The sequence below is a fragment of the Vigna unguiculata genome, chromosome 3 (assembly GCF_037176805.1).
Source record: "Vigna unguiculata cultivar grain cowpea cultivar isolate G323 ecotype 2 chromosome 3, ASM3717680v1, whole genome shotgun sequence".
In the NCBI taxonomy this organism is placed as follows: Eukaryota; Viridiplantae; Streptophyta; class Magnoliopsida; order Fabales; family Fabaceae; genus Vigna; species Vigna unguiculata.
Genome location: NC_140794.1, coordinates 26,987,501 through 27,002,684, shown reverse-complemented (window position 1 = coordinate 27,002,684; position 15,184 = coordinate 26,987,501). Strand labels below are relative to the sequence as shown.

Below are 15,184 nucleotides of genomic sequence, written 5' to 3'. Positions count from 1 at the left end.
TATTTATGTATGTTGTTTATTTAGCTCACCCTTTTTGTTTGTGTTTGGCGATGATTGTGTGACTTGTCACATGGGAGCATATGTGAATCCAAGTGAGGATGGTGATGCGTAGAGACAGACCTGGGCTAGCTATCGGGATTTACTTTATAACTTATTTTCGATTATCTTGTAATTTTCTTTTATTTTGACGTTTGGATTATGGATTGTAATAAAGCCTGTGAGGAGTATTTCTATTTTACGCTCTTTAAGTTTTGATTTTTTCCGCGCTTGGGAACGATATGAGTTATTGAATTCTATTTTAAATATATAATTTGCTTTACCAAGTAATATCCACCTAAGGTGTCACAATGCTTGTACAACTCAATCTTCTTCAACTTTATCAAAAATATTTCATTTGATACATAACACACACAACTAAAACAAGCTCTGGAACGTTCATGTCATTTTATTCTCACAAACATTTTTTCATCAAACCTAGTATAGTTCAATGTAAATTATCACTTTTACATTGGACCTTGTGTAGTCCAACATAAATTTACGATGGGTGTTTTCTTGCAACGTAAATTTTTATGTCTTACATTAACATTGAACCTAAAATAGAGGCAAAATACCCAAAATAACATATGTAAAAAGCCATCATTGTGTTAGTATTCACAATTAGTGCGTCGTTAATAGTTGGAAAGTTATTCTCTAATCAATAATAGCCTTGTCAAAGTATATGGTTTTAGTGGAGCTAGCTAAGGAATGAATATAGTTGAAAGGTCTTATGGACGATCTAGGTTTTACTTAAGGAAAGAATGTCATCTGAAATAGTTTAAGTGTGATTTGTTTAGTGCAAGATAATTATTACAATATGGTAGGATTTTTAGAAATATTAATATAATTTAAAAAATATTAAATTAAAATATTGTTGTTACTTGGGTTTTAATACAATGTTAATTCCATAGTTAAATTCTATTTATGTATAAATAGTTTTCATTATTTTCATTTATTTGAAATTATTTTTGGTTTAAATCAGTTTGATGGCCATTTACTCTTGTGTCTCCTTTTCTCACCTATAAATACCACCTAGTTTCATAAGGAATAGACACACAACAAACACTAGAGTTCTTCCTCTCAAAAGTGTTCTTCTTTTCCTTCTCTATATTATCTCTTAAAACAGTGGTGTTCATAAGGTTTAGAGATCCTTCGCTGCACTCGATCGATCTAACGGGTTGTTGTATCTTGGGGGAGGAGTGCATAATATTGAGTATTGCCTTGTGCAGTGGGGGCGTTTTCTCTCTAAGGATAGCGCTCAACGTGCCTCAACCCAGGCTTACTCTATCCTTATCTCATTTACATATTTACATTATCTTTATATTGTTATTGTTTGTTATAAGAACAATAAAACTTGATCATCTCTTTTATCCATATTTCTATATTGTTTCTGGTTTATCATTATTTTAAACATTCTTAGAGAGAAAAATTAATTATAAAATATATATATATATATATATATATATATATATATATATATATTTTTTTTCTTATTATGTTTGTCGTGGATATGATTAAGTCACTCTCAAGTAAACCTTAAAAGTTTACAGGTGAAAATTTTTTCTATTGGCAACAACAGATGAGGTTTTGGCTCACTGAAATAAGATTATTTTCTATGATTTCTAAAGCTACTAATTCTTCTATCATATTAAGTGATTCTTCTTCTTCTTCTTCTGATACTTCTGATAAAGATATCTTATGTCATGGACATATTTTAAGTGCTTTGTGTGAGAATATTTATAAAATATTTTGCCACACCAAAACTACTATTGAGTTATGGGAAGCACTTGAACTTAAATATGGATCTGCAGAAAAAGGTTTATCTAGATATTCTTGTGAAAAAGTTATTGAATTTCAAATGGTTGATAATAAACTCATTTCTGATCAAATTCATGAGTTTGAAAATATTGTCTATGACATGAAATTAAAAAATATTATTTTACCAGACATTATGCTTGTGGCTTTTTTGATCTCTACGTTGCCTCCTTCTTGGTCTGATTATGCTCGAAGTTTAAAACAAAAGCCCGAAAATTTCTCTTTTGATGATTTGCTTGTGTGTCTTCGTATTGAGGAAAAGCATCGTTTTTCTCAAAATTTTGTTCAAAATTCTCAGTCTAAAGCCTTTTTTGTTGAGAACTCTAATAAATCTGAGAACTCTTACAAGCCTAATCCTAAACAATTCAAAAGACATGGTTTTAATAAAAATAAGTTTACAAAAAAACCTTCTATCTCTAAACCAAAGAACAACTTTTCTTATAACAACAATAACAATAAAGATAAAAATATGGGGAATGAGATGTTTTGTTTTGTTTGTGGGCGAACTAATCATCTAGCCGAAAATTGCTTTCAGCGTCGTCGCCAACCTGTGTCTAATTCCAAACCTGAAGCTAATACTATTACTATGGGTGTTGCCTCTGATTTCCCATCTGAAAGGTACCATGTCACTAGCCCTGAGTTAAATTATGTTTTTAACTCAAACGATTGGTTTATAGACTCTGGGGCTAATGTTCATGTGTGTGCTGATAAAAAAATATTTTCTCTATATCAGGAAACAAGCACACGTACCGTGAGTATGGGAAATGGGAGCATCGCACATGTTCTAGGAGAGGGTCAAGTGAAATTAGAGTTGTCTTCTAGAAATTATCTTATTTTAAATGGAGTCTTTCATGTTTTTGAAATTAGAAAAAATCTCATAGTGGTATATTAACCTTTGCAAGACACCCCCACACTTTAAAATATTTTAGTAAAGGTTCTCTTTGCTTCCATAACTCATAAGGAGTTTTATCACAATCTTTATAAGGAATTCTATTGAGAATATAACAAGCTGAATATAAAGCTTCACCCCACATATTTTTTGGCAAACCAGAACTTGTAAGCATAACATTCACCATATCAAGCAAAGTTCTATTTTTTCTTTCAGCTACACCATTAGATTGAGGACTATAGGGAGGTGTTGTTTCATGAATAATACCATGAGTTTCACAAAAGCATTCATTTCTAAAGATGTATATTCACCCCCTCTATCAGAACGAAGGATTTTAATTGTTCTTTCTAATTGATTTTCTACCTCAGATTTATATATTTTGAATTTTTCAAAAAATTCATGTTTGTGGTTTATTAAATACACATAACAATATTTGGAGAAATCATCAATAAAAGTAATAAAATATCTTTTACCACCACGTGTTAAAAGATCATTACTATCACATACATCACTATGTATCAATTCAAGTAGATTAGTTTTGTTTTTCATGCATGTATGGAAACCTTTTCTTGGTTGCTTTGATTGAACACATATTTCACATTTTTTCTTCAAATCAATGGAATATTTAGGAATAAGATTAAGAGACATCATTCTTCTAATAGAATTTAAATTTATATGGCCTAGTCTAGCATGCCACATATAACAACTTTCAACATTGGTAATAGTCAATGAAGAACTATCATATATTTTATTAGAAGAAAAAGGCATAAGACTTAATTTAAACAAACCATCACAAATATATCTTTTACCAATAAAAACACCATGTTTAGTAATAACAACTCTATTGGACTCAAAAACAACTTTGTAACCTTGTTGTACTAACAAAGAAGTACTTAATAAGAAAAGAAAATTAGGAATTAAAATAATTGATTGTGTTTTTATTGGTTACTCTCTGCATAGCACCACTTATAGATTTTTTGGTTATTAATTCTTAAGTGAATGAAATCTCTAATAATACTATTATGGAATCTAGAGATCCAGTTTTCTTTGAAAATTGTACCACACCTAACCGGCCCCGCTAGGATATCAACACATGTCACCCTTGACCGACACCTATATCGGCCAAGGCTGGGGGACTGGTGTACCACACCAAGCCAACTTAACAGAATAGTAATAAAACGATGCCTATGTACGAAAGAATTCGAGTAGTCAGCCTAGGCCGGGTTAACCTAAGCCTAACCGGCCTAAACTGGTAACTTAAATACCTGGAGGAACAACCTACCTAAGACAGCACATAAGCAACACAAACCGCCAAGGAAAGTAGTTGGCTTAGGCTGGCAACCCCAATATACTTAACAAAATCAAAGCCCCCTTAGTATTCAATGGGTCCACCTCAGGGCCTGGGTTAGGGCCCAGGCCCATTTACAGCCCAAGCTAAGGCCCAAGCCAGGGCCCGGCCCATAGCATAACCAGACATAATTAATACTCTATAAATACACGTGGACCCCAGTAATTAAAGGTACGCATTCATTACTCCATTAATCACCTGATTAGACCTTTGAGAGCTTTGACTTACTTGAGCTTCAGAGTCCCTTCTGCAGGTAATCCCTCCTGGGTCCAAGCCGACATGTAACAACCGAGAAGAGGCCAACTGAGGAGATAGCGGACTACATGGGTAAGGTGACGCTTGTGCCTAACTTATCTTGTTTGTTCTCTGCAGGAACAATTGGCACCCACCGTGGGGCACGAGACGAACACCTTAGTACCCATTTTTCTCCGAAGATGGTTTCAACCCGCAGCAAAGCTGGAGTGAACAAGCAGGCGGATGCTGGTCCCTCAGGACCTGCTAGCATCACCCCTAACCTAGTCGCCATCTTGGACGGCCAAGTGAAGATGCAACAAGAACTAGCAGATCTGAAGAAACGCAGCGCTGATGAGATGGAGGCGCTGCGGCAAGAGAACTCTCGCCTTAGGCGAAAGATCGAAGTTGATCCCACACTGAAGGGAAAGGCCAAGGAGGCGTCTAAGGCTGCAAGGTCCCCGGCCTTCCAGCCCACAGAAGAGGAAAGCGAATACAACCCCACCCCTCACACCGTTACCACCACCCAACAAACACCCATTCCCTCCACCCATCCCACTCACTTCCCATCCACTCAACCAGGACATACTGCAGCCCCTACCCCTGCTGCTACCCTCCCCACCACCCAAATTCCCTACAACATACCCATCACTCTACAGACTACACATGTTCCGCCTTATAACCCGCAATACCTTCCGACAACCCACATCCCCCCTCACAACTTTACCTCCACCTTCCCCACTATGATCAACCATCACATCCCTCCCCATTCGCTCCCACCCCACCAGCCCAGACGTCGTCACCCCTTCACTGACTTTATTGCCAACACTCCTCTTCCTGCCCAGTGGGAACCCTTCACACTGGACTGCTACACCGGTGAAACTGACCCTGATGAACACCTCAAAGTCTACATCACCCATGTCGCCCTGTACACGTCCCAAGACGTGGTCTTCTGCAAAGCCTTCCTCACCACCCTTAAAGGCCCTGCTCTAGAATGGTTCACAACCCTTCCACCTTACTCCATCGACAGCTTCGACCCTCTCTCGCATATGTTCTCCACCCATTTCGCTGGCAACCGTCCACATCAAACTACCACAATCTCCCTCCTGGGCATTAGACAAGAACAAGGCGAACCACTCAGAGCGTTCATAGATCGCTTCACCTAAGGCTGCTCTTCGCACCCCACACCTCAACAAAGAGATGATCCTCTAGTGCATGGAACTTACCCTACAACTCGGCCCCTTCGCCAACAATGTCTACCTCCACCCACCTGCCTCTTTGCACAAACTTAAATTGTGTGCGGCCGACTATGTCCGCATGGAGGAAATGCAGACCCTTCATACCAAATTCTGCAATGACTATGCAGCCACCACCGCCAACCCTACCCCACAACCTCCCTTCCCTGATACCCGCCCACGTGAGCCCCGCCAACCCCGCTTCACCAGATATTCCCCTCTTACTGTAGCTCGATCCCGCATCCTTGATGAGGCCCTACAAGCTGACCTCATCCCTCCACCACGCAAGACAACCACTCTTCCTAACGCTGATATGACCAAGTATTGCCGTTACCACCGCAATCATGGCCACACCACAAAAGACTGCAAAGCACTCCAGGATAAAATAGAAGAACTGGTCCGTGCTGGTCACTTTCACCACCACCCCCCTCGATCCGACCACAGACGCCCCACACACGACTCTCGCCACGACAGACGCCCAGCCCAACCCGCTAACCAGGAACCCCAACCGGCCTGCACCAACATCACCCCCGCCGATCCTCCTCTACGTGGCACTATCAACACCATCTCTGGTGGCTTCGCTAGTGGAGGATCCACCTCTTCTGCCTGAAAGAAACACCTCCGCCATATTCAATCCATCAATCATATCACTCATTCCCACCACAGACGTCGCATGCCTCCCATCATCTTCATAGACGACGACTTTCACGGCCTCGACCATCAACAAGACGACCCCGTGGTCATCACTGTCGAAATCGAAAACTACGCCTTAAGAAAGTCCTTATCGACCATGGCAGCTCTGTTGACATTCTCTATTGGGCCACCTATCAAAAACTCTAGCTCCCGGATACCGCCATGGTCCCATATGACGAACCAATCTATGTCTTTTCGGGCGAGCAAGTGTCCACCCGCGGCTACGTTGACCTTCACAGCGTGTTTCGTGACGGAACCCAAACCAAAACCATTCTCATCTGCTTCCTTATCGTCGACGCGCCAACATCTTACAATGTCCTCATGGGCCACCCTTCCCTCAACACCCTCGGCGTTGTCGTCTCCACCCCCCATTTGGCCATGAAGTTCCCTTCTCCTTCCGGAGATATCCTCACCGTCCACAACGACCAAGGCTTGGCATGTGAATGCTATATGGCCAGCTTGCGCCCACAACTCCCAATTCAACAAACCAACCACATTGAGCGACCACTTGGCTCCGGCATCGCCTTATCAGGCGAAGATCTAAATCCCAGAGTAGGCCAAGATTTTCGTCTCGAACCAGTTGAGGAGACCTCCCCTCTAGAGCTTCCCAATGGCCACTCCATCAACTTAGGCACCGGTTTGAACTCTGACGAGCGTGCCATCATCGTATCTATCCTTGTAAGCAATATAGACCTTTTCGCCTGGTCAGTTGCTGACCTACCAGGGGTGGATCCTCTAGTTGCCTCCCACAAGCTATCCATCTACAAAGAAGCCTGATACATCTCCCAGAAAAAGCGCAAACTTGGCGAAGAACGCCGCCTAGCAGCTAAGGCTGAGGCCGACAAGTTACTGAGCGTAGGATTCATCGAAGAAGCTCAATACACCACTTGGCTTTCGAAACGTAGTCTTGGTGAAGAAAGCCAATGGCAAATGGCGGCTGTGTGTAGACTACACGGATCTAAACAAGGCCTGCCCTCGCGATGCCTACCCCTTACCCAATATCGACCGACTTGTTGACGGCGCGGTAGGGAATAAAGTGCTTAGTTTTTTGGATGCATATTCTGGATACAACCAAATCCCCATGGCCGCATCTGACATGAATAAGACCACCTTCATCACGAACGATACCAACTACTTCTATAGAGTTATGCCTTTTGGTCTTAAGAACGCTGGAGCAACCTACCAACGGCTGATGGACAAAGTTTTCAGCCATCTAATGGGACAATGTGTCGAAGTGTATGTTGACGACATGGTTGTCAAGTCTCCAAGCCACCACCAACATGCCGAAGACCTCTCGGCGGTCTTATCCGCGTTACGCCAATACAACTTTCACCTCAACCTTGACAAGTGTGTATTCGGAGTCGACCATGGTAAATTTCTCGGATTTATGTTAACCTAGCGCGACATAGAGGCCAATCTCAAAAAATGCAAGGCAATTATCGAGATGCACAGTCCCACTACCATTAAAGAGGTCCAACGCCTCATAGGCCGCCTTACAGCCATTTCCCACTTCCTACCCAAACTGGCTGAACAAACCCAACCCATAGTCCAACTCCTCAAGAAATCTACCCGGTTCACGTGGACTAACGACTGTGAACAAATCTTTCAAAAACTAAAAACCACCCTAACCTCACCACCTATCATCCACAAGCCGGACACTCGCCAACCCCTCCTAGTGTACATCACAGCTACCGACCACACTGTCAGCGCCGCGCTTGTCCAAGAAATAGAGCGCACGCAACATCTTATCTACTTTGTTAGCAGAACGCTACAAGATCCTGAAACCAAATATCAAATGTTGGAGAAGTTGGCCCTGTCCTTAGTCCACGCAACTCGCCGCCTGCGCCCATACTTCCAAAACCACAACATCACCGTCAAAACCGACTACCCAATCCAAAAAATATTGCAAAAACCATATCTAGCCGGATGGATGTCATCCTGGGCCGTCGAGCTGTCGAAATTCAACATTCGCTACGAACCCCATGGCCCCATTAAAGCCCAATGCCTCATGGATTTTGTCAATGACCTCCAGCACACACCCACAGAGGACCAGTGGACGCTTCATGTAGATGGTTCCTCGAATCCAAAAGGTGTCAGTGCTGGCATCGTGTTAGAAGGGCCTAACGACATCCTCATTGAAAAATCCCTTCACTTTGTCTTCAAAACATCAAACAACCAAGCCGAATACAAAGTCATCTTTGCCAGCCTTTCCCTTGCCCGCGAAGTTGGTGTCAAGATGTTGACATGCAAAACCGACTCCAAACTTACTGTAGGGCACCTAAACGACGAATTCCAGATTAAAGACCCCATCCTTCTACAATATTACCATCTAGTTCGCGCAGCATTCAATCCGCCTTCGAACGAGTGCGCATCGAACACATCCCCAGGACTGACAATATTAGAGCTGACATCCTCTCCAAATTAGCCAGCACCAAATTAAAAAGCCGCCACCGATCCCTATTACAGCAAACGTTATCTACACCCTCCATCACAAATACCTGCCAAAACCTAACCCACTCCCCAGCCGACAATACCACGCCTCCCCCAAACCACAACTAGATCACTCCCTATATCCAATACCTAAAAACCGGTAACCCCTCACAAGATGCGGACAAAACTTGGCTGGCTAAGGCCGCCAGATATACCATGATAGGCGATGACCTCTACAAACGCGGATATGGCCAACCGCTTCTCAAATGTGTCACTATAGAGCATGCACATTATATCATTAAAGAGCTACACGAAGGCATTTGCGGTTACCATTTCGGCGCACGCACTATGGCTCCTAGAATCCTTAGAGCCGGCTAATTCTAGCCGACTATAGAAGCAGACTACCAAGCCTACGTCAGAAAGTGCAAACCATGCCAAAAACATGGCAACCTCATCCACCAGAAACAAGAACAACTTCATTCCATACTATCCCCATGGCCCTTCGCTAAATTGGAAATGGATATCCTCGGCCCCTTATCACCTGGCAAGGGGCAGGTAAAATTCCTGATTGTAGCCGTTGGTTATTTCACCAAATGGATAGAGGCCAAGCCGTTGACCAGGATCACGGCCCAGCAAGTCCAACAGTTTGTTTGGAAAGATACTATATGTAGATATGGTGTTCCACATACTATCATCACCGATAATGGCTGACAATTCATAGACAAGGAGCTAGCCAAGTTCTACACTGGTCTGGGCATCAAACACATCACAAGTTCTGTAGAGCACCCACAAACAAATGGACAAGCAGAGGCGGCCAACAAAGTTATCCTAGTAGAATTGCGCAAGAGATTAGATAGCGCCAAAGGCCAATGGCCCAAAGAGCTAGTAGAAGTGCTATGGGCTTACAGGTGCACCCCTCAATCATCAACAAACGAATCCCCATTCAGCCTAGTTTACGGCGCAGACGCCATGATATCGGTCGAAATTGGCGAACCATCCCTGTGCCGAGAACTGTACGACCCAACCCACAACCACCAAAAGATGACCATTCATCTTAACCTCCTACCCGAACTCAGAGAAAGAGCCCAGATACGCAACTTAGCCGCCAAATGAAGAGCTGCCAGAAAATATAACACAAATCTATGTCCACGATCGTTCGTAATCGGGGACTTAGTATGGAGAATGGCCAGGAGTGCAAGAAAGAAGGATGGCAAATTCTCCGCCACCTGGGACGGCCCATACCGCATACGTGAAGACGCAGGAGGAGGAGCTTATCGCCTTGAGCATTTATTTGGGGAAGAGATACCCAACACTTGGAATGTGTCCCACCTCAAATTCTACTTCAGTTAAATGTATGATGTATTGAACCGAATACTTGTAACCCTAGGTGTACTCTTTTTCCTCACCTGGTCTTTTTTCCCTAAGGAGGGTTTTGGCCAGGGGGTTTTAACGCGGCACCCAAGATTCAATAAATAAAGCAAAGGGTTATCAATTGTACGACTACTCTTCATTTAACTCTCGCATTCGTCTAAGTTCCCCACCCTTACCACAAGTAAGCGGCTTGGGTCGAACACCCTTAACTCGTGGTTAATTCGTCTAAGTTCCCCACCCTTACCACAAGTAAGCGGCCTGGGTCGAACACCCTTAACTCGTGGTTAATTCGTCTAAGTTCCCCACCCTTACCACAAGTAAGCGGCCTGGGTCGAACATCCTTAACTCGTGGTTAATTTGTCTAAGTTTCCCACCCTTACCACAAGGAAGCAGCCTGGGTCGAACACCCTTAACTCGTGGTTAATTCGTCTAAGTTCCCCACCCTTACCACAAGTAAGCGGCCTGGGTCGAACACCCTTAACTCGTGGTTAATTCGTCTAAGTTCCCCACCCTTACCACAAGTAAGCGGTCTGGGTCGAACACCCTTAACTCGTGGTTAATTCGTCTAAGTCCCCCACCCTTACCACAAGTAAGCGGCCTGGGTCGAACACCCTTAACATACAATCGATCGTGCCATACATACACCGTAAATCATCAAAACCTAGCATACACAATAACATACAGAACATTAATCCATTAAACATAAATGCAAAAGAAGTGTACCAACGTAACATAATGTATCAGCTATTACAGACATAGGCTCAAATAATATTTTCAAAATCAATAAAAGTCAAAGTCCTACTCTGCTGCATCAGGAGCCACCTTCTCGGCATCACTCGCCTCCTTCTCCTCTTTAGCTGCCTTCTCCTCCGCCTCCTCATCCGGACTACTTCCATCTTCCTTGACGAGCTTCCCATCAACAACGTCCTTGTTCACATCAGACTTTGAGTCCGCAATGTCAACCTCCTGGTGGAAAGAGGCTGTTTGACGCAGTCCCTTCTCAAAGCCATTGATGTGCTCTTGTATGATGCAATTCTTCAAGTCATCAAGCTCACCTATAGCACCATCATACTTGTCTTTTAACTCATCATAGTCCTCCTCCAACTCTTCTATTTTCTTGTTCAATTTTCCCTCTGAGTCCAAACAGCAAACCTTCCAACCCTCTCTTTCCTTCTTCCACGCAGCTCTCTCCTCCTCGAACTTGTCAACCTTTCCCTATAACTCTTCCACTTTCTCCCTACCTCCCTCCTTCACTTCCCGTCGATAGAGCGACCCAACACGACGACTTAATATCAATGCTTTACTTCCAAACTCCCCCATCGTCCTCACAATATGGTCTGTCTCCATACCGTCAATAGAGTTTATAATGGTATCTGGGAGGTTGATCGCAATATCTTTCCTAACAGATATCTCCTGCAACTCGATCAAGCCAAACTATGGTCCCTTAACCCCACTAGCCGACCCCGCCCCACTAGCCGACCCTGCCCCGAGTAGGGCTGCCCTCACCTTCTTCACATCCTTCCCCTTGTCGGCTCGAGGCGGCAACTCGGCCTTCCTATTCGTTCTGCCATGCACATGTACCTCGACCACCGACTCCTACAGGTTGGGAACATCAGTCTTCCCAGCTGCCTTGGCTTTAGCAGCCATCTCCTTCCTCAACGACTTGAAGAGCGCCAAATTTTTCTTTCCCGATTGCGCCATGTGCCCTACAATAACATATTAAACCCCGGTTAAAAGAACTTAGAATCATTAACACAGTTTAAGTAATAAATAGATACCTTCAATATCAATAATCGGGTGCACCGAATTATAAACTCTAACTAGGCCCTTAGTGGGCAACTTCTCAACAAACTTCATCAAGGTCTCCACCACCTCCTTATCCCCCGCCGACAACTCGTCGGTGCCCATATCCTTATACCGATGGGGGTGCCCGTCCAGCTGAACGGAAACCTCGGACTCCAATCGGCGTTCAAGAAATAAGGCTTGCCTTCTTCCTTCACCACAACTTTGAAGTACTCGTCCTTAAAATGCTTGAAGGACTGGGAAAATGCGTCCAGTCTACTGATGCTGGGACGACTTATCAGAGATAGCCAAGTGGACGGTTGGCAGGGCCTAGTATTATAGAAATATAGAAACGCATAAGGAGAAGGCTCCAGATATAGGGACTGGCACAAAATGTGGAAAGCTTGCATGTAAGCCCAACTATTCGGGTGCAGCTGCGTAGGAGCAACGTTCAGCGCGCGCAACACACCCATGGTGAAATCGTCCAGCAGCAACCGCACATGTAGCTGAGAAAAGTGGCACATGTACATATAGAAGAACTTCTCGGTTGCCCCCTCTTGCCCGTGACACACACGGTCGATGGCACTCACCCTCTCCAGGGAAACAATACCCCCGCTTACACCTTTTGCGATGACAGGTGTACAGTTCAGCCAAGAGTTCAGCAAGCGAGACCCCGAAATAAAGATGATTGATTACGAACATCGGTAGCCACCCACCCGTAACCGCCCTTGGCCGGCCAGTTAGTCTCCGCCAACTCCTCTAGGGGATCTTCTCGAACCTCCCTTACCGTTTCCATAGGGATTCCGCCTACCACACCCCCAAAACTAATGCTCTCCCCTTCAACAGGTCTACCTCTACTCCTCCCAGACTCTAGACTCTCAGTACTAGACGTAGACAATGACACACTATCGCTATTAGACATACCTTTTCTCTTTTTCTGGAAAGATGTCGGCTGAAAATGGGAACTAGTCGGACAAGAAAACGCACACAAGATCTCTGACTGGAAATTCTCACAAATGAACCAATAAACCCTTACTCCTTTCAAAATCCACATTTATAGCCAGAATCCCAAACGACAAAAACCCTTTCCCGCCAAAATAACAACCCATACCAATCGACACAATCATTCCAAAAGACACGACCCTTAAAAACAACGGTGCAAAAACCCCTTTGATTTGACCTCTGACATCCTTTAGCCTTAACACTGTTCATCATACTTAAAGGCTGGGGGACTGGTGTACCACACCTAACCGGCCCCGCTAGGATATCAACACATGTCACCCTTGACGGACACCTATATCGGCCAAGGCTGGGGGACTAGTGTACCACACCAAGCCAACTTAAATGAATAGTAATAAAACGAAACCTATGTACCAAAGAATTCGAGTAGTCAGCCTAGGCCGGGCTAACCTAAGCCTAACCGGCCAAAACCGGTAACTTAAATACTTGGAGGAACAACCTACCTAACACAACACATAAACAACACAAACCGCCAAGGAAAGTAGTCAGCTTAGGCCGGCAACCCCAATATACTTAACAAAATCAAAGCCCCCTTAGTATTCAATGGGTCCACCTCAGAGCCTGGGTTAGGGCCCATGCCCATTTACAACCCAAGCTAAGGCCCAAGCCAGGGCCCGGCCCATAGCATAACCAGACATAATTAATATTCTATAAATACACGTGGACCCTAGTAATTAAAGGTACGCATTCATTACTCCATTAATCACCTGATTTGACCTTTGAGAGTTTTGACTTACTTGAGCTTCGGAGTCCCTTCTGCAAGTAACCCCTCTTGGGTCCAAGCCGACATGTACCAACCGAGAAGAGGCAAACTGAGGAGATAGTAGACTACATGGGTAAGGTGACGCTTGTGCCTAACTTATCTTGTTTGTTCTCTGCGGGAACAAAAATGTTTTTCCTTTAAAAAATAAAATGACTAAAACTATTTGTGATACTTCTACTTTTGGTTTGCCTTCTGGTGGTAATGTTATTTGTGATGGTTCTAGTTCTGTTTTTCCTTCAAGCGAAAATGCTAACAAAAGTATTCAAAATGAGCCAAGAAAGAGTAAAAGAAAAAGAAAAGCTAAAGATTTTGGACCTGACTTTTATTCTTTTATGCTTGAAGATGATCCTAAAACTTTTGGTGAAGCAATGAGATCTATTGATGCTCCTTTTTGGAAAGAAGCTATTAATAATGAAATGAATTCTCTTAAAGAAAATAAAACTTGGTTCTTAATTGATCTTCCTCCTGGTTGTAGAAGTATTGGATAAATTTAAGGCAAGACTTGTTGTTATTGGTTGCCAACAAGTAGAAGGTGTAGATTTCTTTGATACATATTCACCTGTTTCAAAAATCACTACCATTAGAGTTTTGATTGCTCTTGCTTGCATTTTTAATTTACAAATTCATCAAATGGATGTTAAAACTGCATTTTTAAATGGTGATTTGGAAGAGGAAATATATATGAAACAACCTGAGGGCTTTATTGAGTTAGGGAAAGAAAATAAAGTGTGTAAGCTTGTTAAGTCTTTATATGGTTTAAAACAAGCACCAAAGTAATGGCATGAAAAATTTGATGAAGTTATTATTTCATATGGTTTTCATATTAATAATAGTGATAAATGTGTATATGTAAAACAATATGATGATGGTGTTTATGCTATTTTATGCTTGTACGTAGATGACATATTAATATTTGGTAGCAACATAGATGTTATAAATGATGTGAAACATATGTTGTCCAGTAATTTTGATATGAAAGACCTTGGTCCTGTAGATGTTATTTTGGGTATTAAGATTTTACAAAAAGATAGTGATATTATGTTAATGCAATCTCATTATGTTGAGAAATTATTGAAGAAATTTAATTATTTTGATGTGAAACCTGTTTTAACGCCTTTTGATCCATCTATTAAACTAAAGAAAAATTTAGGTGAAGGCATTTCTTCTCATAAATATTCTCAAATTATTGGTTCCTTATTACATTTTACAAATTTATCTAGACTTGATATTGCATATGCAGTTGGTAGATTAGGGAAATATACACATAATCTTGATCATTCTCATTGGACTGCATTAGAACGGGTGTTTAAATATTTGAAAGGAACCATTAATTTTGGAATTCATTATACAAAATTTCTTGCTGTTATTGAAGGATATAGTGATGCAAATTGGATTTCTAATTCTGATGAAACAAAGTCAACCACTGGTTATGTTTTTACTTTAGGTGGAGGTGCAGTATCATGGAAATCTGCTAAACAATCTATTATTTCACGATCTACCATGGAAGCAGAGATTATTGCTTTAGATACTGCTACTGCTGAGGCAGAGTTTATTAAAAAATTTCTATATGA

The 15,184-nt window shown here is 42.5% G+C and overlaps 1 pseudogene; it reads left to right on the top strand.

Annotated features, from left to right (window-relative positions):
- The first annotated feature begins 1,531 nt into the window (after positions 1-1,531).
- Positions 1,532-2,743, top strand: LOC146887654 (uncharacterized; annotated as a pseudogene).
- Positions 2,744-15,184: the final 12,441 nt, after the last annotated feature.